General features: G+C 39.8%; 1 protein-coding gene across 3 annotated transcripts in view; it reads left to right on the top strand.

Annotated features, from left to right (window-relative positions):
- LOC145516678 (uncharacterized) overlaps positions 1–27,390 on the top strand; it is a 744,489-nt gene that overhangs the window by 305,247 nt on the left and 411,852 nt on the right. The window contains exon 7 of one of the 3 annotated variants that reach the window (XR_014061653.1): positions 20,909–20,978. The exons of the other annotated variants lie outside the window; for them this stretch is intronic. The gene's annotated coding sequence lies outside the window, so the exon portion shown is untranslated. The remainder of the gene's footprint in view (positions 1–20,908; positions 20,979–27,390) is intronic. 3 annotated transcript variants of the gene reach the window in all.

The raw sequence follows: 27,390 nt of genomic DNA, 5'->3' as shown, positions 1-27,390 counted from the left end.
GTTGTCCCCTTCTCCTCCTGCCCTCAATCTTTCCCAGCATCAAGGTCTTTTCCAATGAGTCAGCTCTTCACATGAGGTGGCCAAAGTATTGGAGTTTCGGCTTCAACATCAGTCCTTCCAATGAACACCCAGAACTGATCTCCTTTAGGATGGACTGGTTGGATCTCCTTGCAGTCCAAGGGACTCTCAAGAGTCTTCTCCAACACCACAGTTCAAAAGCATCAATTCTTTGGTGCTCAGCTTTCTTCACAGTCCAGCTCTAACATCCATACATGACCACTGGAAAAACCATAGCCTTGACTAGATGGATCTTTGTTGGCAAAGTAATGTCTCTGCTTTTTAATATGCTTTCTAGGTTGGTCATAACTTTCCTTCCAAGAAGTACAGTTCAGTTCAGTCGCTCAGTCATGTCTGACTCTTTGCGACCCTATGAATTGCAGCACGCCAGGTCTCCCTGTCCATCACCAACTCCTGGAGTTTACCCAAACCCATGTCCATCGAGTCAGTGATGCCATCCAGCCATCTCATCCTCTATTGTCCCCTTCTCCTCCTGCCCCCAAGGAGTAAGCGTCTTTTAATTTCATGGCTGCAATCACCATCTGCAGTGATTTTGGAGCCCAGAAAAATAAAGTCAGCCACTGTTTCCACTGCCTAGCTCCTAATTTATCCCTTCCTCCCCAACCTTTAGTATTTTTGATAGAACCATGAAGTATAATTATATAAAATATATATAGTAAATATGTTAAGGGCTTCCCAGATGGCACAGTGGTAAAGAATCTGCCTGTCAATGCAGGAGATGCAGAAAACACAGGTTCAATCCCTAGGCTGGAAAGATCCCCTGGAGAAGGAAATGGCAACCCACTTCAATATTCTTGCTTGGGAAATCCCATGGATAGAGGAGCCTGGTAGGCTACAGTCCATGGAATCACAAAGAGTTAGACACAGCACAAAATATGTTAAACATGTACAATTTTTATATTAAAAACTCAGGTGTTTCCGCAGAATTTTTGAATTGTCATTATGAATCTAGATCCTAACTGCTCTAAAAAAAAAAATCAGTGCTTGTTTAGTCACTGCAAGTCATGGATACTTTCTTGTACTGGTGCGTCCATAGAGATTAATTTTTAATGTCCATCTTTTAAATTTTCCATCATTGACTTAATTAGGAATGATCGTTTTGCTAAAATAAAAGGAAAAATACAATATTGTAAAGTTAAAAAATAGAAAATAAACTAATTTAAAAAAAAAAGTAAAAAGAACACCAAAAACTGTCAAGATTGGTAATTCAGAAATTATTCTAATATGAACTACAGTGGAAATGAACGTGTTCCCTTAACAAATTTTTTTACCTTGAACCTCTTAAAAATGGCTGTTCCATATTGCCTAGAGATCACTTTTGAGTTGAGAAAGTAGTATTTTTGTATATAGTAACTCACGAATCACCCTGACCCCTCTTCCTTACAGCTAAAGAAGCTGCAGAGCATGCAGGCTTTGGTGTTCTGCCGGCAGGAGCAGGGAGATCAGAATTCCCACTCCGAACGCTGTGTTATCCTTTGCCGCTATCTACTGATTAAACCTCAAAGGCCCTTTCACACTGTCAGGAAAAGCACACACAAGGTGCTCTACATGGATGCATATGGCAGGAAAGGACAGGCAGTTCTTGAATTCTGCATTTTGTGAATACCTGACTCTCATCCTTAAAGCACGTTGTGCTTCTGCTTTTGGATGTAGCGTAGGATTGTGCTTCTAGGAACGCTGCTGGTAATAAAGAAAGCACCAGGTGCAAGCTGTAACTGGAACTCAGGGGAAATTATCAGACTCTAGCATATGAGGCAGTGCAGGGTCAAGTGCAGGGCTAAGTGGAAGGGAGCTTTGTGTCGATTAGCAAACAAACAGCTACAACCTATTGGGTCACAGGTGGCAGGAAGCTTATATTATCAGCAAAGGGAAAATACGTATCACATGGGAAGCTCTCAGAAGTGAAACGTGCAACACTGCTTCATCAGTTTGCTAAGAGTGGGATAGAGAGAAGGTTGCAGAGACTTGAAAAACATAAATATTGTTTAGATGCACAGATGATGAACATGTTAACTCCAAATCTTGATCAGACTCACAGAAATGCCTATAGATTTGAACCCAAGTTATATTATTTAGAAACCAAGATCATTTAATGTCACCTACTAGACTTAATGTGATGGTGGATTCCAGGCTGGGGGGATTCTTGATTCCTGAGGGAATAATAGTTTCCTGGGGAATCTGCCTGGTGGACAGAAATTTTCCTGAGAGCATATCTATCTAAAGATGGTTCTTGATTTGTGAAATATCTCTACTAGAAGATCCTGACTAACCAGGCACGATTTCTAGATGGGGGCTACAGGAAGAGAAGGAGAAGGACCATGTCATAGCTGGGGGGAGCAGTCCACATGCTCTCACTAACAAGGCCCTGGTGGCTTCTGCATTGGTTACTCCACCTGCCCTAAAGTACAGACACAGCTGTTGGGTCCTTCTCACCCAGGGGCTTTGAAATTGGTATGAGATCATATTTATTGCAGGGCTCTTCTTCTAGATTTTGTAACAGGTGCTCTGCTGGTATTGCATATAATGCTTCAGATGGAGAGAATTCAGGGCAGAAGATATTCTTTTCCTTACTTACAGATCACGCTGCATATTTTCAGATATGGAGAGAAATCACTGGCTATGGAAATTTTTATATAAAGTGACCATACCTGAAACAAGTCATTATGATAATGTGGTCTTCCTTAAACTCTTTTAGGTTCATGTTAAGTTCTGGCTTAGGGTTTTTTTCTTTTGTTTTTTTAATTAACTTGCTACTGTCTCTTTGGTCTCTACAGAAAGCAGTCTTAGACTTAAAAGTGGAAAGATTTTAGATATGATTTATATTAGCAATGGTAAATAGGGGTTATTGCATGCCATTTCTGATCAGTTGGTGTACCTTTCTAGAGCCCTGGACTGAGAAGACTACAGCTATGCCTGCAAGTCAATTAAGAAAAGAAAATGTCATGATCATTTTGTAATGTTTTCCATGGGGTAAAAGGGAGAAATGGCAATACGCATTCTTGACCCTGACCATTTCTATTATTTTATAGTTGAGGAAACCTCAGATTAAATAGTGCAGATGACTTGCCAGAAAGTAAAAGAGAGAAAATTAGAACCTAGGAAGCAGAACTCCAATTTCTATGTTCTTTCCATTACACTCTCAAATTAATACCTTTCACTTTTGATGACTATGTAGAAAGTGAGGTAATGAAAAGGAAGCCATGATTTGTTTATTAATTATTATACACCATTGGGAAGAGAATATGGAATCACCTGAATTTCTCTCAACAGAACTTATATCCCTTTAATTCATCCATGCACTGTCTCAGTGAAGCTGTCCTCTGTTATTTGGAGAGTATTATAAATACCAAATATGATCTGGAGACAAAAATTTGATATTGGAATAAACAGATTTGGGGGGTAACATTTTATAAGGTGGGAAGGAACTCTTAACTCTTTGGATCCACTGATTAATGGTGTATAAATGAGAGTTGTAGTGTAGTAGAAAGGACACTGAAAAAACATGTGAGTTCAAACTTCAGAGCTGTTATTTAGTTGCCTGTAATGCTTTAGGAATGTCATATAATTTCTCTGGTCCTTGGATTCCTCATCTGGAAAAATTTGGAGTAAAAATGAATGCCTTTATGATTATTACAAAGGTTGGAATCGTGTATCTAAACCTTGTGACTGTGTGACTATTAAAAATAGGTGCTCAATAAGTATTGATTTTTGCTATACAGTTTCACATAAAATTAAGTAAAAAATAAAATTCCATTTATGTGAATTTGGAGAGTTCCATTTTAAAATCTTCCTGGTGCTGGGGCATCACAGCCTCTCCTGAGTGCATTTAAAACAACATGTATATTATCATATGCGAAACAGAACACCATTCCATGTTCGATGCATGAGACAAATGCTCAGGGCTGGGGCAATGGGATGACCCAGAGGGATGGGATGGGAAGGGAGGTGGGAGGGGGGTCCAGGAAGGGGAACACATGTAAACCCATGGCTGATTCATGTCAATGTATGACAAAAACCACTACAATATTGTAAAGTAATTAGCCCCCAACTAAAATAAATAAATTTATTAAAAAAAAAAAACAAAAAACCAACATTTCCAGAGTCAGCATGGCAGCCTACTACATTCCTACTTCGGAATCTTGTTAAAAATGATTTCTATGAGTTGTCCCACCTTAGACTTACTAAATCAAAATGTCTGGGGGAGAAGTCTAACTACCTCTATTGTTTAACAAACTCTATTCTTGTTGGGAGTCTCAACAAACCTCTTCGTCTCCTGACTTGTAAATCAACTGAGAAGCAAGAAGAAGGGCTCAACATATTACATTGGTTACTCTTAAGATTTACATTGAAAGAGGTAGGTTATGTCTTTAAGTCTACTCTCGAATGTTGAGCCCCAGAAATAGAAAAGCATGCTCTCAGTCACAGGTGATGCTGAACCAGGAAGCCCCTCACCCCTGGACTGCAGACTTCTGGAAAGGAGGAGGAGAGAATGCAGGCCATTTTGTCCCCTTGAGGAAGTGGCAGGATCACTTGGGCAAACATGCCATATTTGTGCTTTCAAAATCACAATGTAGGCCACTTCACTTCTTGCTGACAAGCAAAGGGTAGAGTTGCAGGCTAGGAATACCACTCAGATTTATATCCCTACACATGAAAGAAAACTTCATCAGTGAATAAAAAACATCCACCATCACCTCCTTACACACAATCCTGAGCTATTTTTATACACTTCGTTCAAAAACACCCATTGGTCTTGAGTCTACACTTCTGTTCAGTAACCCTCTGTAAAGTATCCCTGGACTAACTCTAACATAGGCTAAATGCCATTGTATGTCTGGAATGTCTGCAGGGGCTGAGTGTACAATGAAGGTGGAGCCAGTGCGATACTGCTGCTGTGGTCTGGGGCTAGGATGATGTGTAGTTATCTTCCCTGTCCCTGGGACACCTGTGATTGCTCTAAACACTCAGAATTGTGAAAGGCCATTACAAAGGAATATAAACAGTCCTGAATATTCATTGGAAAGACTGATGTTGAAGCTGAAACTCCAATACTTTGGCCACTTGATGCGAAGAACTAACTCATTGGAAAAGACCCTGATGCTTGGAAAGATTGAAGGCAGGAGAAGAAGGGGACAACAGAGGGTGAGATGGTTGGATGGCATCACCGACACAATGGACATGAGTTTGAGTAGGCTCCGGGAGCTGGTGATGGACAGGGAGGCCTGGCGTGCTGCAGTCCATGGGGTCGCAAAGAGTCAGACACAACTGAGCGACTGAACAGAACTGAACTGATTACAAATGAAGGCTTGACATACCCTTGTCAGCTGAGCATTTTACCAAACAGCAAACTCTTAATGAGGAAAGTAGGAATAGATAAAAAAACTCAACATGTATGTAAAATAATAGGTATGAGAAGAAACAATAACTATTTAAGAACACAAAGGACATGGAAAAATCCAGACAATCTTTGGTTCTCTCTCACCTGAAAGTGATAATATGCCAAGGATTTATTTATGATAGTTTCCCACTTACGGAATATTTCTTATGCACAATGTTTCCAACAAAGGCCATGTAATGATTGCTATTGCATTACTACTAATGCTATGAATTATAGCATAAAACAGTAAAGAAAAGGTTGTTTTCTGTTTGAAAAATAAAATCTAGAAATGCAAGAATAGAGTGTTTTTGTTGGGCTACAATTGACTTACAATACTGTATTAGTTTCAGGTGTGCAACATGGTGATTTGATATTTTTATACATTACACAATGATCACCACGATAAGTCTAGTTACCATCTGTCACTGTACAAAGTTATTACAATATTATTGACTGTATTTCCTATGCTGCACATTACTTTCCCGTGACATTTATTTTATAACTGGGAGTTTGTACCTTTTAATCCCCTTCACCTATTTTGCCTGTCCTCCCATCTCCATCCCCTCTGGCAACCACCAGTTTGTTCTCTGTATCCGTAAGTCTGTTTCCGCTTTGTTTTGTTTGTTTGTTTTGTTTCTTAGATTGCACATATAAGTGAAATCATACAATATTTGTATGACTTATCTCACTTCTTTTACCTTTAGGGCCATCCATGTTGTTTCAAATGCCAACAACAAGATTTCAAGAGAATAGAGTGTTTTAGTGGTCTGGAAAAAGCAGAGAAACAAGCGAGCCGCATGTCTGTTACTTCCAACATCATCTCCTTCACTGATGAGAATTTTTTCAGTAGTAAGAAAGTACAAATTATTTAAAACAGAGTTTGGCTAATCGACAGATGAATAGATAAAGGAAATGTGGCATATATATGCCACACACACACACACACACACACACACACACATATGTAATATATATAATGAAATATTACTCGGTCATAAAAAAGAATGAAATAATTGCATTTTCAGCAACATGGACTGACCTAGATAGAGACTATCATACCAAATGAAGTAAGCCAGACAAAGACAAATATCATATGATATTGCTTATACGTGAAATCTAAAAAAAAAGTGATACAAATGAACTTATTTACAAAACATAAATAGACCCACAGCCATAGAAAACAAATTTATGGTTACCAAGGGGGAAGCTGGAGGGGATAAATTAGGAACTTGGAATTAACATATGTACACTACTGTATATAAAATAGAAAAGACACAAGGACCTATTGTATAGCACATATCAGTATTTTATATCATATATCAATGGTATCAATACCATTGATATCAATATTTTATATTGATATCATATCAATATTTTATAATACAGGAAAAGAATCTGAAAATTATATATATATATATATATATATATAAATAAATAAATAAATAAATATACATATACATATGCATGTATAGGGCTTCCCAGGTGGCACAGTGGTAAAGAATCCACCTGCAGTGCAGGAGATGCAGGTTCAATCCCTGGCTTAGGAAGATCTCCTAAAGTAAGAAATGGCAACCCACTCTAGTATTGTTGCCTGGAAAATTCTATGGACAGAGGAGCCTTGCTGGCTACAGTCCATGGGTACACAAACAGTTGGACACAACTGAGCACTCATGCATGCACGCAGCCACATGCATGTATAACTGAATCACTTTGCTGTACACCCGAAACTAATACAACATTGTAAATCAACTATATTTCAGTTTTTTAAAATGCCATCTATATACTAAAACAATAGAGTTTGCCTGGGCGCTAGGTTGCAAGAAGATATTTATATTTCTGATAAAGTATGAATCTAAAGCATGTAAGAAATACTTATAAAATATACAATAGAAATATAGTCCCACAGAAAAGTGAGCAAATAAAATAATCAGTTTATAAAAGAGAAACCTAAATTGTTGACAAATATAGGAAGGGACGTTCAGCCTCACCAGTAAAGAAACAAATAAAAATTAAGATAAAATAGCAACTTATATCCATGTGATTGGCAAAAAATAAATTTTGACAATATCAAGTGTGGAGAAATTTGAATCCTTAGTCACTGCTAATTGTCATGAGGGATGGTATAGACCTTTTGAAGAACAAGATAATAGTAAAAATAACTTAAAATGCCTTGTGCTTCAGCTATTCTCTTTTGGATTTTTTCCATGGGGAAAAACTATACAAATATTTTTTTTCTGAAAGAAGCTTTTACAAAGATGAAGTATCTTCTTGAAGTACTATTGATGGAAGCAAAGAGTTGAAGACAACCTAGAGTTCTCCTTGTGAAGAATAGAGAAGTAAAATACAGAATACGCACCAGAAGGAATAATGCACAGGAGTGAATTAAATCTATAAATGGAATCATGAGCAGATTTCAAAAACATAATGCTGCAATGATAAAAGATAAGAAATGTGAAATTAGTAGCAAACGAAAATTTATATACATTTTAAAATTACACGGAAAGTTATATTTTTATAGACACATATGTAAGAAAAAAGGGCCTAAAATTTAGACTGAATATACATACCTTAAATATTTGAGAATGGGTGTTTTAGGAGAGAGGAATGGAATTGGCTAAGAGATGCAGAAAAAAAAGAAAGAAAAGATGACAGTTGCATCAAGCAGAGATTGTATCATGCCAGGCATGACAGGGATGATTGATGTAACTTTGTGTGTCTGTGAATCTCAAACACATAACTGTACATTATTAATTATATAGATAATTATTAATAAAACAGAGATCAATGGGCATTTCTTGACACAGTATCTTCAGATTTTTCACTAAAATATCAATGTGAGCAAATTAAAGGACAAAAATAATACAGAAAAATCTGTTGCTTGGATGAATTTCTATTAACTCTTAGGCCAAAGCAGGTGGAATAATGCCTATATTATGGCCTGTCCAGGTTTGGCTTCATGAGATCAAGCATCCCTGTTCACCTGGCAGAAGCTAGGAAGGTGTTTTGACTACCTCTCCAACCCTGCTCCCCACCCTGGCTTGTAACTAAATGATCAGAATATGTATTAAGCAGACAACTGGCCCACTATTCCTTGATTACCAAGGGCCTGATGATAGAGATGACCAAAAATAATCTCAGATCCCACTTTCTATATCAGAAGTAATCAAGAAGCAGATAAAAAGCATCAGTTAGGTTTCTTGGCTGTAGCATTGTTTGTAATAGTGGAAAACAAAGTTATCTGAAGGCTCAGTAGTCAGGGAATGGTTAAATAAATCATATCATAGCCAGATGGTAGCATATCATATACCCATAATAATCATGTCTTTGAAGAATACTAATAATGGAAAATATGCATAATATTAAAGGAAAAGAGTAGACAACAAAAATATATAATATGCCACCATTTTTTAATTTAAAAGCAGACATAAGTGTGTATATGTCAAATATTGGTAAAGTGCTAAGTATGCCAACATATTGACAATGGGTAGCTTTGGATCTTAGGAATAAATATGGTTTTCATTGTCTTCTTTTCTCCATTTAAAAAATTTTTATAATGAATACATAATAAAAATAACAGTAGCTAATGCTCGCTAACTACTTACTCTGTGCCAGGCGCAGTTCTGAATACTTCTTATGTATAAACTCCTTCCATTCTTACTGCAGATCTTTGAAGTAGGTACCATAATTGCATCTACTTATCTTACACTTGGAGGTCCCTGAGACAGAAGTTGAGCAAATTACTCATTGGCATTTTAGCTCTGGCGTCTGAGTATAGCCACTGTACACATTGTCTCCCCATTCTCCTTATTCCACACCTGGAAACAAGGCTTAATGTGAATTCGCATTGAAAGATGGCGGTTTCTTAATAACAGCTTTGGGACCAGGGAGGGGCCAATAGTACCAGGTGAGGAAAAAAAAAAAAAATGAGGAGGAAAGGGGAAGCAAGAGCCTGAAAGAGAGAAAAAAAAACCTTTTTTCAAAACAATGCCCTCAGTTCTAGAGCCAAGTCTTTTTAAGGAGAGAAAATAATTAGCTTAATTTAGCTTTGTTTTGTGGGCTTCCTCTGAGAAGAGAGAATGAGGAGCAAAAGGGACTCATGTTAGTTTCATGGTTAGCCACACAAACACCTGTGGGGCTGTATGCTTTAGTGCACACCGATGATGGTTCCTGAAGAGAGCGCTCAGGGGTGGTGGTGTTGGGGGGGCCCTTTTTGAATGAGATCCACAAACGAAAGCGCTTCACCCTTCAGGTCACCCACAGATAGCAGATCTTCATCCCCAGTGAGATCCTGGCATTGAAATGGATCAGTGAGACCATGCCTCTTGACCTTCCAGCCCCCTTCCCATTTGTAAGAATCTCTGGTTAAGCTGTTGCCCTCATGGTTTAACTTTTCTTATTTCTGATTTTGTAATGTGAACCCCCAAATTATTAGTCAGGGCTCTCTGGGAAAACAGAACCAATAGGAGATCTATCTATCTATATGAAAGTTTATCAGAAGTCTTACCAGCTGGTGTCTGCAAAGCTACAGAAGTCAGTGGTGTAATTCAGTCCCAATCTGAAGGCTGGAGAATTGGTGAGCTGATGTCGTAAGCCTAGATCTGAGTCAGAGAGCAGGAGAACTAGGAGCACCAGTGTCTGGGGCAGGAAAAGATGTATGTCTCAGCTCACATGGAGAAAATTCACTCTTCCTCTGCCTTTTTGTCTATTCAGGCCCTCAACCGATTGGGTGATGCTCACCTACATTGGTGGCAAAAAGGCAAAGCTTGTCTTTAGCACCTGAGTCGTGCTGCATCGTCAGGGTTCAGATCCATTCGCTGCTCCTTCAGGAGTTAGCAGTGACTGAAAAGATTTCTGTGATCATTAGAGATTCGAAGGTCTTACTCTATCTTGTTAAAGAACTGCCCCATCATCTTTCTCCCTTACCACCCAGGCCAAATTTAATTGCTTCAGGCTCTTTTAGTGCCTCCAGAACCTGATTAAACTTTTAAACGTTTCACTGGGGCTGTAGGCTCTTGTCAACACTAACCTGTTATGGTGCCCTTCGAAGTACTTTTTTCTCCAGTGTTGCAGTGAACTGGGAAATCTTATTTAGCATTTATTAAATAGTAAATAGCTAATTACTCAAAGTAGCTATTTACATATCGAATTTATTTTTCTTGGCATCTTTAATGTCTGATTAACATTTTCTTCCTACAGCTGGAAGATACTTACACAGAATAAAACATTCCCTTATTTAATCTCAAGTGGAATATACGATAAGTGTGATCATTTTAATTTGTGTCATTTATTAGCAGGAGAGACATATCGTACAGGTGGGATGCTCTATCACCCGCCAATTAGCAGGTGGCTTAGAGGGCAAGAGGGAAAACCCTTCCACCAAGGGGATTATAGAAGTCACAGAAATAGAAGTTCAGCTAAGGGGAAAGGAGAGGAAATGACATTGGGATGTGTGATTTTGGAGACTGGGGACAGAGCTTAAAGCAGTAATAATAACGCTGTGCAGGCATCCTAAGAGAATACTCAAGATAGGAAGTCTGGCACTCTCTTTGTAAAACTCCCAACTTCTTTTTCTAATCATAAAAAAAACCAGAAAGTGAGAGCTGAAGGAGACCTTATGGATCTAATGAAAGTTCATTATGTAGATATGGGAACTGAGGCCCAGAGGAGTCTTGCTCAACGTACTTTAAGTTAGTATTGTGGACACGTGTGAGATCCAAGTCTGCTATCTCTTGCTTTGTTGAATTTTAAAAACTACATGTGGTAGCGTTTTTGTTTTTGTTTTTTTTGCCTCCAACACACTCTTCTGAGTTGGTCCTGATGGCCCACATCAGGGTGTTTCGTTTGTTGAAACAGGAAGTATGTCATTCCCTTTAGTTTCCAGCACTGAGTGCAGAATCAATTTTATTAACTGAGAAAGTACTGAGTTGGCTGAAAAGTTCGTTTGGGTTTTTCTGCAGCCTCTTATGGAAAAACTCAAATGATTTTGGCCAACCCAATATTTTGGACTGATTAAACCCAACATGTTCCTGGAGGCTTTTGGTAACTCCAGCCTTCTTCCCTGAGTGGATGTATGTGGGGGTGATTTTCCTTGGTAGCCTGCCCATTTTCAGATTGGGGAGCTGATACTCACAGGTGGACAGCTGTTGCTGGCTTCTCTGCCTTCACACTTGACCCTTCTCCTCCACTGCTCTGTGCAGTGGAGGCTGATTCACGTGAACTGCGCCAATAAGCTCTTCTGGATGGGTTCAGTCAATGGCATGCTCTGATAGGAGATTGGAGGAAGAAGTTATTTATTCCTGGGTTCAGATATTTATTCCTCTAGCTTCCTCCCTGAGAAAATGCTTCAAAGTTGTCTGTTTCTCTCAACCTAAGGTTTTAGAGTCTGATGGTAGCCTTCTAATCATTAACTTTCCCTTCTAAGTACCCGAGACCACGCTCTTGTCTCACTTCACTGGCTTCAGGAGTGAGTGGTTCTGCTGTTATTTCTGCAGGTTATGGTGCTATCCCTTATAGTCTTCCTACATCCCCCTCCCACATATCTGTAAATAGTTTATTACATCTTCCTCAAATGACTCTATTTGGAGTATAGTGCATGTCTAATCTTGGACTCAATGCTTGACTACTTAGTACCATGTTAAAACATAAGTCAAAGGTGCAAAGAGCTGCAATCTCTGCCCTGCAATTTTCCCTACTTTCCTGCCCTCCTTAACAACCCTCTAACTCCATCTTCTGTCTCCTCTCATGTTAATCCCATCTTCAGCCTTTGCATCTTGGTTTACCTGGGTTTTTTTGCGTCACCTCAAATCTCAAGTCTGGTGCAAAGTTACATTTTTCACTTGGATTCAATCATGTTTGGGATGATTTCACCTCCCTTCCATGTGTTGCTGGAGAACACTGCCCAGGGCTCCCCAGGTCTGCTTCCTTCATGGACCATCCCCTGAAGATAGCTTTCTGACAAGTTACAATTGCATTGAGAGTAAGCCACTTGTGTGTCCCTTTCAATTCAGTTCAGTTCAGTTCAGTCACTCAGTCATGTCTGACTATTTGTGACCCCATGAATTGCAGCACGCCAGGCCTCTCTGTCCATCACCAACTCCCGGAGTCTACCCAAACCCATGTCCATCAAATCAGTGATGCCATCCAACCATCTAATCCTCTGCCGTCCCCTTCTCCTCCTGCCTCCAATCCTACCCAGCATTAGGGTCTTTTCCAATGAGTCAACTCTTCACATGAGGTGGCCAAAGTATTGGAGTTTCAGCTTCAACATCAGTCCTTCCAATGAACACCCAGGATTGATCTCCTTTAGGATGGATTGATTGGATCTCCTTGCAGGCCAAGGGACTCTCAAGAGTCTTCTCCAACACCACAGTTCAAAAGCATCAATTCTGTGGCGCTCAGCTTTCTTCACTGTCCAGCTCTCACATCCATACATGACCACTGGAAAAGCCATAGCCTTGACGGACTTTTGTTGGCAAAGTAATATCTCTGCTTTTAAATATGCTATCTAGGTTGGCCATAACCTTCCTTCCAAGGAGTAAGCATCTTTTAATTTCATGGCTGCAGTCACTGTATGCAGTGATTTTGGAGCCCAAAAAAATAAAGCCTGACACTGTTTGCACTGTTTCCCCATCTATTTCCCATGAAGTGATGGGACCAGATGCCATGATCTTAGTTTTCTGAACGTTGAGCTTTAAGCCAACTTTTTCACTTCCTCTTTCACTTTCATCAAGAGGCTCTTTAGTTCTTCTTCACTTTCTGCCATAATGGTGGTGTCATGTGCATATCTGAGGTTATTGAGGTTATTGATATTTCTCTCAGCAATCTTGATTCCAGCTTGTGTTTCTTCCAGCCCAGCGTTTCTCATGATGTACTCTGCATATAAGTTAAATAAGCAGGGTGACAATATACAGCCTTGACATACTCCTTTTCCTATTTGGAACAAGTCTGTTGTTCCATGTCCAGTTCTAACTATTGCTTCCTGATCTGCATACAGGTTTCTCAAGAGACAGGTCAGATGGTCTGGTATTCCCATCTCTTTCAGAATTTTCCACAGTTTATTGTGATCCACACAGTCCAAGGCTTTGGCATAGTCAATAAAGCAGAAATAGATGTTTTTCTGGAACTCTCTTGCTTTTTCGATGATCCAGCAGATATTGGCAATTTGATCTCTGGTTCCTCTGCCTTTTCTAAAACCAGCTTGAACATCTGGAAGTTCACGGTTCACGTATTGCTGAAGCCTGGCTTGGAGAATTTTGAGCATTACTTTACTAGCGTGTGCGATGAGTGCAATTGTGCGGTAGTTTGAGCATTCTTTGGCATTGCCTTTCTTTGGGACTGGAATGAAAACTGACCTTTTCCAGTCCTGTGGCCACTGCTGAGTTTTCCAAATTTGCTGGCATATTGAGTGCAGCACTTTCACAGCATCACCTTTGAGGATATGAAATGGCTCAACTGGAATTCCATCACCTCCACTAGCTTTGTTCGTAGTGATGCTTTCTAAGGCCCACTTGACTTCACATTCCAGGATGTCTGGCTCTAGGTGAGTGATCACTCCATCGTGATTATCTGGGTCGTGAAGATCTTTTTTTTACAGTTCTTCTGTGTATTCTTGCCACCTCTTCTTAATATCTTCTGCTTCTGTTAGGTCCCTACCATTTCTGTCCTTTATCGAGCCTATCTTTGCATGAAATGTTCCTTTGGTATCTCTAACTTTCTTGAAGAGATCTCTAGTCTTTCCCAATCTGTTGTTTTCCTCTATTTCTTTGCATTGATCACTGAGGAAGGCTTTCTTATCTCTCCTTGCTATTCTTTGGAACTCCGCATTCAGATGGGAATATCTTTCCTTTTCTCCTTTGCTTTTCACTTCTCTTCTCTTCCCAGCTATCTGTAAGGCCTCTTCAGATAGCCATTTTGCTTTTTTGCATTTCTTTTCCATGGGGATTGTCTTGATCCCTGTCTCCTGTACAATGTCATGAACCTCTGTCCATAGTTCATCAGGCACTCTGTCTATCAGGTCTAGTCCCTTAAATCTATTTGTCACTTCTACTGTATACTCATAAAGGATTTGATCTAGGTCATAACTGAATGGACTAGTGGTTTTCCCTACTTTCTTCAATTTAAGTCTGAATTTGTCAATAAGCAGTTCCTTTACTTATTTACAATAGGAAAATCGCTACAAGTGAGCCCACCCTCTTTCTTTCATTTTTGAGAAAACCATTCCCTCCTATACTGCATCAGCTGAAACTTCAGTCAGCTCCCTGACATTCGGGTTGGTGTCTTGGCATACATATTTTACGAGGTTACTGGCCCTTAGTCTAACAGAGCAATAACTTTAACAGATGAATTCTTTAAGGTTAGGACCTTGGGTTATATAAAATTAAATGAGTTCCCTGATGTTATCAGTTCTATAAATCCAAAGTTTTGTTGTATTTACATAAAATGAAGGCTCATTAAATTTTATCCTCCTTGTAGTCTATCCCCAAAATGGTATTATAAATTTTCTTCTCCTGGAGTTCTTAATATCCAAAATAGACTCTTTAAGGAGATCTACTGACAGTGTTCTGAAATATAGAAATGCTGCCCTAACTATAGATTTTTTTTTTTCCACAAAAGATCTGGCTGCTGCTGTTTGTAGATTTGTCTTGAAATCTGTGCCTGTGAAATATTAAACACTAAATGCTGAGAAATAGTGGATAAAAATACTTACATCTCTTTGCCTGCATATCAGGAGACAGGACTTGCTCAGGAAATATTCATGAGAAAGTAAAAGACTGTTGATGAAGCAGAGCTCAGATGCTCCTTAAATGTCAAGTCAGAATCAATAATAGCATTGAGACTTTACCCTAGTGGGAATGGAGTATGAGATTTGAGCACACTCCATTGTGGCTTTCAGGGGGTGATGGATGGGGAAGGGATTGATAAGGACCTGTCAATAAAGTATACGAGTGATTTTTGAGTTTAGTACTAGTGATTGCTAAACACCTGAGTACCGATCTCTGACAGATGTTAAGATAGAGTTTTCTAGATATCTCACTAAAAAGTAGTTGTGAGTCACAACTACCCTCTAAGATGTTTATGATTCAGAAAGTATCCTTAGGTTCACTGAGCTGTGACAGAAGTGTCCTCACAAGAGTAGGCTGAGTAGATTTCAGGGCGCCCTAAGCTACTCCATCACCAAAAAGTCACCAAGGCTTTAAGAATGCCCCTACAACAGCTCCCTGTAAGTCACTGTAACTTGAAACTGTAGGAAACTATTTTTACCTCAGAGGCTTCTGAGCATTGCTTGGAGGAAGAAGGGAAACACATTCTTGACCTAAGAAAATGTGTTAAAATAGGTGAGGAGTCACTACAATGAATCTAAGAAATACTGGCTAGCTGAGTCTGATCATGACAGTTATTGGAGGGTTGGAAAGTTTGGGAGCCATAGGAACAGGCTGATAGCAGTGTTGCTATGGGTATCTTGAATCAGGACCTAAACATATGGCTGACTTTGAAATGTTTCCATATCTACAGTTCTGTAAGACTGTCACCACTAAGCCCTGGAACTTCTCATCTCTGTATTCCTAGGTCCAGCCCCTCATTCTCCATAAAGCCTCTTCTGACAAAACTCACCCATTGTAAACTCACTGGACCCATTGAGTGGACATGGACACTTATTTTCCTGTCCTATATGTTTAGATAACCTGCAATTAGATTATAATCTCATGAAATGAGGGGCGACGTTTCTCAGCCTTCTTTAATTCTCCAACATGAGCTCTGAGTCTGCCTTCTGATAGCACGTTCTTAAAAAATACCCTGGTGGAAGAGTAATAAAATACTTAATAAATACTCTAAGTACACTGGTTGTTCAGCTGATCCTGACATTACCATCATATTCTAGAATATTCTCAGCCAGCTGATGAAGTCAGGCCATTTTGGCCATTAACATTGCTTGGTTTGGGCTCCCCAGGTGGCTCAGTGGTAAGGAAACCGCCTGCCAGTGCAGAAGATGTGAATTCGATCCTTGGATTGGGAAGATCCCCTGTAGGAGGAAATGGCAACCCACTCCAGTATTCTTGCCTGGGAAATCTCATGGACAGAGGAGCTTGGAGGGCTACAGTCCATGGGGTTGCAAAGAGTCAGGCATGACTGAGTGACAGCATATACACATTGCTTGGTTTCCTATTTGTCTACTGCTGATATTGTGTCAGACATTTGAGACACTAGAAACATGCTGTACATGTATTTAGTGTTTCAGATGTTCTATAATATGTTATTTAACCTACGTATATTGAAGATTGATGACCCTATATCCCTCAAATCTCTCTAGTCTTTAGAACTGAGTCTTCCATACTCTAGGCTGAGCCTCATGCCAGACCTTGTTATCTAGGACAGGGAATAAAAGGAATCATGTCAGGAGATCTGGCTTAGCTTCAAGCTAGTTCTTTACTGGTCATAATCGGAACTGTTGGCCCTGTTTTACAGTAGCTTCCATCTCTGAAAGTCTCTGTTCAATGCTGTGTCCCTAGTTAGATTTCCTACCTCTGAAATTCAGGATCCTCTTGCCTGGATCTTAGATTCCTGATGCTGTTTCCTATTGTCATATTAGCCCAGTTAAGAGTGTTAGGTTGGATCCTAAAGTCTCTGAAAAAATTTGTAATTTTTCACCTGCTGTCTGAATAAAATTTCAGATTCTCATTGTGGCCTATGAGGGCACCCAGCAGCCAGCCAATGCCAGTTTGTCTGCTTCTTTTCTTGATGCTCCTCCCAGCAGAGTCTCCATTACTTCTGTAATTTCCCATGTTCCTTCACCTTTGGTCCTTGTCGTTGGGATAGTTTTCCCTTATTTAAATTTTACTCAATCTTTAGGTTTCAACTCAGATATTACTTCCTCTGCTAAACTCTGGTCTATTCCCAAGGTACCTCATACTGGCCTTATGGGGTATAATATCACACTGGAGTTGAATATCTTATTTGATTTCCATATTCCTCATTAAATGCTAAGTTTCATGAGGGCTGAGACCACAGCAGCCTTTTGCACAAATTTATCCCCAATGATTAATACCCTTTTTAATGAGAATCAATATATTGCAAGGATGGATAGATATCAATCTCTCCTACTTAGATCTCCTCTAATTATATTTTGGATTTCTGAGATAATATAGACTCCAGCTATGATACAAAATGGAGAAATATGTCTTGTTTTCTTTGTAGACTTGTATCTCTCTCATACACACAAAGAGAGACATACACAGAGACTGAGAAATGGATAGGAGTGGATGTCAAGCACTCTGGGAAAAGCTTATGTTATTTAATGGAAAATATATTTCCTATAAATGTTCTTGGCAAAATGAATTGTTACTAAACTAAATAAAACTACTTAAAATCAAGGGTCATTTGACAGATCCATAGAACGTGGTGATTCCCACATCAGCCCAGGTGTCATCTTAGTTGCCTGTTTTCTCAATGTGTGAAAAGCACTCAGAAAATTCACAGCTTGTCAAATGATAGGGAATCACCTAGTCTGGGAAAATGTTCAGACACATAAATTGCAGAGCCTTATGTCTTTAATGAAACAAAAATCCACTTTCTTTGATTTGCAAACTCAGAACTTAGCAAAATGGATTTTCATAATGGACTTATTCATAACTTAGAAACAACTTGTTGAAGGAGTTGAGGGCGAGGGTAAGGATGAAGATGAGATAGAGGTAAGGACTATATATTATAAAGTATAATACTTTATGCTTGGGTTTAAAGTATTAATAGGTTCACACTAGCCTCTGGGTCTTCTGACATCATTACAGAGAGCAGACGCTCTGGTGGGCCAAACCAGTAATTCTCCCATGGCTTTTATTTGACTCTGGAATGTATAGATCTTGAAAATAGTTTGCTGTGACGTCTGAAGTATTCACAGTGTGTCAGGGCCTTGCATTTGTGGGAAAGGTAGTGGGTTCTACTGTGAAAGAGAACCATTTCGGAGGACTGCCCTGTAAACAAGGCAGAGTCGACATTGCTGGTGGCAGGCAGCTGAAGCCTGCGGCAGATGCCGCTCAGCATATGGCTGCCTTTCAAGAAAACAGGTTACTGAAACCCACCTACCTGTCCTTCATCAGCTGGTGTGTATAGTACACATAAGCTGTTGAGAGTAAAACAGAATATCCTGAAGGGGAAAGGGAAATAAATAGATGCTTTGTTCTTTCAGATGTTATATAACTTTCATGTCCAGAATGATAGAAGCATCATGTTTTCCAAACACATCTCACTTTGAAATACATACTTGACTGTGCTGAGGCCCTTAGGACTCTGGCTTCCCTTCCTGACTTGTCATTCTGTTTTGTCATTACAGAAAGTGTGAACTTGGGAGCTTGGGTCTCTGAGACATGGGGGGTAGAGGCGGCTGTCAAAGTCATCAAATGGGCTGAAGGCAGTTCCTCTCCCCCCCTCCACTTTGGCTCTGAACTTCACTGTACACTGCTGTCCCCCAGGGTTCAGAGAGAGAGTTGTCTCCAGCAAGGACCAGGACTCTGCAACCCATTTGCTTTCACAGTTGGCAACTTTCCCTAGTCTGATCACCCCTTAAATTTTTGCTCCTGAAAGTAATTCAGGTTCAAAAAATGTGAGCGAAATTCATGATTCCATCTATAAACAATTGAACACAGTATTTCATGTTACTCAATACTCCTAACTTGGGTTTAAAATTTTAAATTTGTTTGTTCTGTTTTCAGTTCTTTTAATCTTTAGATACTTCTCTCAGATTTCAGTTCCTGCAGGAAAAGATCTGATGAGTTTAGTATACTTTCTCTCTACTCCAAGTCTGAGCCACCTGTATTCCCACTTTCATCTCTGGAGGAATAAAATGATGTCTTATTTAGGTACTACACAATTTGGAAGTCCTCAAGACCTTCCTGTCTGACATTAGTTGCAAATTTAGGAATAATCAAGACCATGCTCAGGTTCAATACTTTACTAGTGTCAACTTAAAAAAAAAAAAGGACAGTGTGAGAGTTGTGAGTCAAGTTTTCTCTGGGGCAAAATGATGACTATAGCCCAGGAGACAGCATCTCAGATAGCTCTGAGAAACTGCTCCAAAGAGGTGGGAGAGAAAGTCAGCATATATGTGATTTTGGGGAAAGGGGAGTACATGCAATCCAGCATGTATTTTTTTTTTGCAGAAGATTTCTGCTAGTCACAAGGAGCACTCATCACCACTGAAGGATTTTAGTACTTTTCTGGATATGAAGAGATATAAGAATTGGGTTCATAAAATTGGCTCCTGAAGACGTCTAACTATTTGAAGACCTGTTCTACCAGCTTTTCTCAGAGCACAGAGTGCCACATTTCTGCTCTCCACCCTGAGAGTGTTTCAAGGGGGTGTTGAAAGTCAGCAGCTGCCACAGCACATGATTTAATTCTTGTAGAGGTAGATGGCAAGTGCCAATTTGTAGTTGACACTGGAAGGACTCACAGAACTCATTCAGGATTGTGGTTTATTACAGCAAAAGAATTCAGAATACAGTCAGCCAAGGGCAGCGGGGCATAGGACAGGGCCTGGACAAGCAAGGAGCTTTCTGTTTCCCTCTGTTTCCCTCTGTCAGTGACATTGTGTAGACAGTGTTTACTTGTCTCAGTAACGATGTGTGACAATACACACAGAGTATTGACAACCAGGGGAGCTCGCCTGACCCACGGGGTTCAGAGTGTTACTGGGGCTCAGTCATGTAGACATGCTTGACCACCAGTGTATCTGACCTTAGATTCCAGCTCCTTCAAAGGCTGAACTGATACCATAAATCACATTTTCAGCATAGACTATCTGGCATGTCCCATGTTTGTAAACAGACACTCTTATCAGGCAGGACATTCAAAAGACTTAGAGATTACCTCTTAGAAGCCAACACAAAAGCCAAACCTATCTTTGAGCAAGATTCATTCTGTGCTGCATAGGTACTTTAATGCCTCTAGTTAAAAATGTTTTGGGTCTTTTCCAACTTTTAGAAATTTTGTTGTTATTATGTTTATTTTATATTTTTAACCAGTAGAAATGTTTTAGTCTGAGATGTTTTAGTCATGTCCAACTCTTTGTGACCCCCATGGACTGTAGTCCTCCAGGCTCCTCTGTCCATGGGGATTCTCCAGGCAAGAATACTGGAGTGGGCTGCCATGCCCTCTTCCAGGGGTTCTTCCCAACCCAGGGATAGAACCCAGGTCTTCCGCATTGCTAGTGGATTTTTTTGCCCTCTGAGCCACCAGGGAAGCCCTTTATCCAATGGAAATGTTTTAGTTTGAGATAAATGAAGATTTGGGGTCTCCTTCTTGACAACCTCCCTACTGGCTGGTATGTTTCAGAAGGCAAGTCTTGGGCTGAATTCTGTCACACATACAAGCTTTTATTGTCAGACCAGTGAGAAATAAATTTTTAAGACTGCAAAAACATTTTTAAAACTCAATGAAGTCTTGGCTCTCTTTCTTTTTAAGGCATTCTCCCAACCTTAAGCAAAAAGTTCATTTGAGGCAGATATGAAAGTGTTCTAGCTTCACAATTCAGGTAAGTCGTTAGGTGATAGAATCATTTTGAGTCTGAACACAGAACCCACGTGTCCCAGGCCCAGGGAACCCATTCGGAAAGTTGTAGTTTGCTGCTGTGCTCAGATTTTTACACTCTGTGGGTGCTGTCCTGTGCTGTGCTTAGTCACTCAGTCGTGTCCGACTCTGGAACCCCACGGACTGTAGCCCGCCAGGCTCCTCTGTCCATGGGGATAATCCAGGCAAGAATACTGGAGTGGGTTGCCATGCCCTCCAACAGGGGGATCTTCCCAACCCATGTCTCCTGCATTGCAAGTGGATTCTACCATCTGAGCCACCAGGGAAACCCAAGAATATACTGGAGTGGGTAGCCTATCCCTTCTCCGAGGGATCTTCCTAGCCCAGGAATCGAACCAAGGTCTCCTGCATCGCGGGCAGATTCTTTGCCAACTTCACTACCAGGGAAGCCTACGCTCTATCTAGAAAATGCAGAAGGTATATAATAATGTATATAGATATATGATATTTTGCCAATCTTGAATTCATTTCAGCGGTGGAAAACCATTTCTTATGCTAATTATAAAACCCTTTAGCAATGGTGAAACCTTCAAGAGAGTTGATATTGGTGGCTCTCTGGAGTGTAGATTCTTGATTATTCTTTCAGATGCGAACTAAACACTCCATAGTATGTATCCTAATTAGAATACACTGAATGTTAACTAAATAACGCCCCTAGGATATACACAAACTCTAAACTGTGACTATAACACACTGTCTTTAGACAATATAAAAGGCCCTTCTAGAGAAGGCTGTTTCTTCAGCTCTTCTGATTTCAAATTCACGTGGATTCTTTTGCTTTCTTTCTTTTTTCCCTTCAACGTTCCAGTTTTGTCATAAGACCCCTTGGGTCCTCACATCTTTCTTTCATTCTCATCTCACTGGCCTAATCTGAGTTTCTCTTGAACACGTCCTAGGACATACTCACAGGCGAGAAACTATCACTTATTCTGGCAAATTTTGGGGTCATTTTTAAAGCATTTAAGGCATCCCACATTTATAGCTTCTCTATTCATTCAGAAAATTTTTATAAAATCCTATTCTTTGTCAGTAAACTTCTCTTTTCAACGAGAGTGTTCCTGAAAGAATGGTCCACATAACCCTGGTCTGCAAGACTGAAACTCTTTTCACAGTAACTAGGATATTATTTGCCTTTTACATGATATTGACATTTGCAGTGATGGTGCAAAAGGAATGGTGTGTAAAACTTCTAGTATATTAATGATCAAGGCAGAAGCATCAAACTGAAGAATGGCTACCCTAGTCTTTCCAGTTTAAATTTTTTAAAAATCCATTTCTCTTTTAATAAGCAATACAATTTATAAATTTTATTAAACCTGACCTTTAAGTAAACATCTTTTTACTATTTTGTGTGACAAAATAGTAAATATACATAAAACATTTTTGTTTTACGATAAAGTATGAGGGCTATCGTGAGGTTGAGTTGTGAGCTGAACTATTGGCTTTTCACATAGAATACCATTTTTCCTTGACAGAGCCTCTGATACCGAAACTATGGTTGTTCAGATTTATGTACTTTACAAACATTTCCTTAAAAATCTCATTTCAAGAAAACAAACTACCATATTTATTGCCAAGGATACAATTGGAAATTTTAAAGTAAAACACGATTTTGAAAATTTGTGCTTAACTTGGGCTTGAAACCTGGAGAAAGGAGTGACAGCCCACTCCAGGATTCTTGCCTAGAGAATCCCATGGACAGAGAAGCCCCAATATTCTTGCCTAGAGAATCCCATGGACAGAGAAGCCCCAATATTCTTGCCTGGAGAATCCCATGGACAGAGAAGCCTGGCGGGCTACAGTCCATGGGGTCACCAAGGGAGGGGCATGACTGAGTGACTAGCATTTTGGGCTTGAAAACGTCCCCATTCTTAGAGATTTTTCTGATAAGCTCAATGATGGTACAAAGGTGATGTTTTGGTATTGTGTAGTGAAATATGTTAATGTTTGGAAGATCAGTGTAACTCAGTAAACCAATATTTTCTAAAAAGTATCAATGTATAATGTCACAGAATTATGTGTAGTAAGAGAACCACTTGATGTACAAGATAGACCAACTGATTTTAATGTAATAGAGTAACAATGTTTACTTAGAAAATTTAAGTTTCACATTGTAACTAAACTTTAAAAAACCTCTCCTTATTGAGTTTTGATATAGCTTAAAAAAATAATATCCACCATCATGTGAAAAGAGCTATGAAAATGTCTCCTTTTTTTCAGTATCAATGTATGTCCTTTGAAGTCACATATTATTCAAATACTTCAGCAAGAATATTAAGCCAGACATCAAAGATATTTGCAAAAATGTGAAGCATTGCCACTCTTCTCACAATTCTTTTCTTTGGAAAATATAATTATTTTTGATAAAAACTATGTCATTTTCTTTAAAAATAATAAAAATAGGTTTATCATCATTAATTTTAATGATGATAAATTTTAATATTTTTGAACTTTTTAGTTTTAAATGTTGAATGTCATAAAGTGACAAATGTAACATTCACCATCATTCGTAGTTACAAATTTTTTTTCTCGTGATGAGAACTGTTAAGATCCACTCTCTTAGCAACTTTTAAATATGGGACACAGTATTATTAACTGTAGTCACCATGCCCTGCATCACATCCCCATGATTGATTTATTTTATAACTGGAAGTTTGTACCTTTTGACCCTTTTTGTTCATTACATTTCTTCTTGATGAGGTAGTATATCCTTTAATAATTCTTTCAGACAGGTTTGACTGTGGATGATAAATCCTCTAAGTCTTTGGTGCTTCACGAGTGAATGATACTTCAGGTTTTTATTTTCACAGCTTCACTTATTGTGTTGCTTTCTATCTCTATTTTTGCTGATGAAAAATCGAACTGATGTTTCTTTGTAGACAATCAGTGTTCTCTTGGATCTAAGTACCTGGATTAGGCACAGTAGCAGAATTTTTTTTTTTTTTTTAAAGATGTTTTGGGGGCAGGTGCTGCTTCTATATCCTACTGTGTAGACAAAAGTCGTTTGCTTCTGAATTAGGCTTATGACACTGGGCCTATCACTGTTCCCAACCCATAAGAGCTATTCAAGACAATTGTTTGTTCTTGTTGTTTGTTTTATTTTTTAATCAAGAACCAATGAATGAATGACTAAACCTTGTCAATTATATGGGCAATTATTATAAAACTCAGACTTCTTGATAGTGGAGGTGTTGCTGAAGGATGTTAATTTGAGAGTCTAAACTCTGAAGTTTTGTGGAGCACAAAGACAAACTGAGAAGTTGATTTTGTGGTTAGGGTTGGTAAAAATCTGTGTGATGCCATTCCATGTTGCAAAGGATCACTAAATGTTGCTTGCTAAATTTTGCTGACTTGGCTGCAGTGGGATTCTGACCCAGTGTGGTCAGAAATGGTGCCTCTACACTCCCCACCTAGGAGTGAGGTCCTCCGAAATATTTCAGGACTCTGAGTCCAGACTTGAGTGAAAAGCAAGAAGTCAGGAACGGAAGAGATCAGAACCCACTAGTCAATGAAACACAAGTTGATGTGAGAGAAAAAAGGTCTTAACCAAAACAAGGGTGCATGATGTGGGGACAGGTTACCTGGTTCAACTACAATGTCAGATCAGATATTACCTTGACTTTACTATGATACCATGATGATTTATTCTGAAAGCCAAATTCATATTTTGAAAAAAATTCTTAATGCCATTTCTTTAAAAATCAATTTGTGTAGGTGGTCAATACCAGATGTTAGAAAAATCTTGTTACCTATTTCTGCTTACTAATCTCATTCTGGTAACCTGCTCTAGGGCTTTGTAGAGAATATTGTTTGGATTAACAATAATTTCCAAAATATCTTTTAGCCACTGGGGATACATAGACTGTTATATCTCTGCTTAAATCACAGATACACTCATACACACCCCCACACCCCTAAGCAGACCCACACACACATATACACAGACATACACTCCTGTAAGTACTTAAGGAAAAGTCTAGGGGCATGTATTAGCAGATGTAGAAACTCAAAGCAAAATTTTTGACGTTAGTGAACTAAAGTTTTGTCTTCTCTCAAGCCCCCTAAAAAGGCTAATAATGTTTAGAAACATGTAGAAGAGTACCCTGCCTCTCTCCTCCCAATCCAGATTAAGTGCTGTGTGGTCACATTCTTGGTTCTATGTATGATTGAATTCTACTACACTCCTTGTTGTTATTTGTTGGCTAAGTTATGTCTGACTCTTTGCAACCCCATGGACTGTAGCCACCAGGTTCCTCTGTCCATGGGATTTACTGGAGTGAGTTGCCATTTCCTACTCCAGGGGATCTTCCTGACCCAGGGATTGAACTCATGTCTCTTGTTTGGCAGGCAGGTTCTTTAACACTGAGCCACCTGGGAAGCCTGTATTACACTCCTTGTCCTGTACTTAGTTGCTCAGTTGTGTCTGACTCTTTGCGATCCCATGGACTGTAGCCCGCCAGGCTCCTCTGTCCATGGGGTTTCTCCAGGCAAGACTACTGGAGTGGGTTGCCATGCCCTCCTCCAGGAGATGTTCCCAACTCAGAGATTGAACCCAGGTCTCCTACATTGCAGGTGGATTCTTTACCATCTGAGCCACCAGGGAACCCCAAGAATACTAGAGTGGGTAGCCTATCCCTTCTCCAGAAAATCTTCCCGATCCAGGAATCAAACCAGGGTCTTGTGCATTGCAGGCAGATTCTTCACCAGCTAAGCTACCAGGGAAGCCCTATGACACCCCTTACCTGTATTATTTATCTCTGAGCTTTTCCCTACTATCAAGCTCCTTTTCCTCACCCCATTGTTGCAAACATTGGGGGGGGGCGGTGTCATTCTTTAACAGCATTTGTGTTTGTGATTGTCTTTGACCTTACTCTCTTTCTCTGAGTACTAGGGTCAAAATTTTGTTCTAGTCTGGAGGTGGTGATGTACATTTGCCTTTAAAGCCCTCACTGGGAAAAGCTTGATTTCTCTTAGAAGCTGGCGTCCCCAGCTCCCATCTCACACCTGCTTCCAGCTGCCACATTTCATGAGCTTGCTGTGCTAAAACACATTAAAATGGCAGGCACTGACAATTTCACATAATCCCCAAAGCCAGGGAAGCTGGATCAAGGGAAAGTTTACCCAGTGAAAATCAAGCTGAAGAAGGTGAAAGAATTCAACTCTTTATTAGCAGTTTTGAGTTCTCCATCGAGGAGCTGAGCGAGCCTGCCTCTGTGAGTCTGAGCCAGAGCACTAGTTGCTGTGCTCTACGTGGCTGCTAGTGGAACTGACACAGGCAACACTCACGTGTACAGAAAACTAGTTGTATTTCTACAAAACCCAACTCCAATTGCTAAGTCAGTTTAAAATCCCAATCAGGGCATTTTCCATTCTCAAATACTCTTTTCTTCTAGAACAGTGTGTGGACAGGGATTGAGAAGTTCCAAGGTAACAAGGAGGATGTATGTGCTTTGTAGACGTTCCCGGCCCCCTTTGCCCTTACTGGCCTCTGCTACGAAGCCAGTAGCTTCTGTCTGTGGCTGCAGTTATCAACTGTCCCCAATGCCTTCCAGTTGATGGAGGACACTGTTGCTCCCACCCAGGGTACCTCCGCTGCCCCTGGGTGCTGGATCACCTGCTGACCAGGTAGGCACCCTGTCTCAGTTCTCATGTACTGTCTGAAGCTCAGTGACATTATCTAGAGGCAGACACAAGTTAGCGACTAAACAACAACAACCTTTCACTGTATTTGCTTTATACATTTCTGCTGAAATATCTAAAATAAATGATAGACTGTAATATATCATCACTAAATACTTTAGAAGGAACTGCCCCCCTGCTACCTGCCGCCAAAATAAAGACATTTTCCCATTTAACCACCTACTTAAACTGATATTATCATCCATGGCATCACCGACTCAATGGACATGAGTTTGAGTAAGCTCCGGGAGTTGGTGATGGACAGGGAAGCCTGGCGTGCTGCAGTCCACGGGGTCGCAAAGAGTCGGACAGGACCGAGTGACTGAACAGAACAGATAAGCCCTTACTATTAACTGATATCCCATCCATATTTAAATTTCCCCCATTAGCCATTAGATGCCTTTTGGTGTTGGTGTGTTCAAAGTGGGACCCAGTTAAAGTCCACACACTAGCCTTGGTTGCTACCTCTTAATAGTTTCTCACCAGGAACTGATGTACCCACCATCGTCCCCTTTTCCCCCTGTGCCATGTTCCTGTTAAGCAGACCCAGCAGGTTATCTTATAGAAAATCCCACCATCTAGATTTCTCAAACTTCTCCCTGGTTTAACTTGCTCCTCTAGTAGCTGCTATTCCTGTTAGCTGGAAATTAGACCTACTATTTGGATTAGATCTACAG

Source organism: Giraffa tippelskirchi, chromosome 8 (genome assembly GCF_054371585.1).
Source record: "Giraffa tippelskirchi isolate mGirTip1 chromosome 8, T2T-mGirTip1v1.2.pri, whole genome shotgun sequence".
NCBI classification, from domain to species: Eukaryota; Metazoa; Chordata; class Mammalia; order Artiodactyla; family Giraffidae; genus Giraffa; species Giraffa tippelskirchi.
Note: the sequence above shows the minus strand (reverse complement) of the source record. Positions and strands in the feature narration are given on the sequence as shown.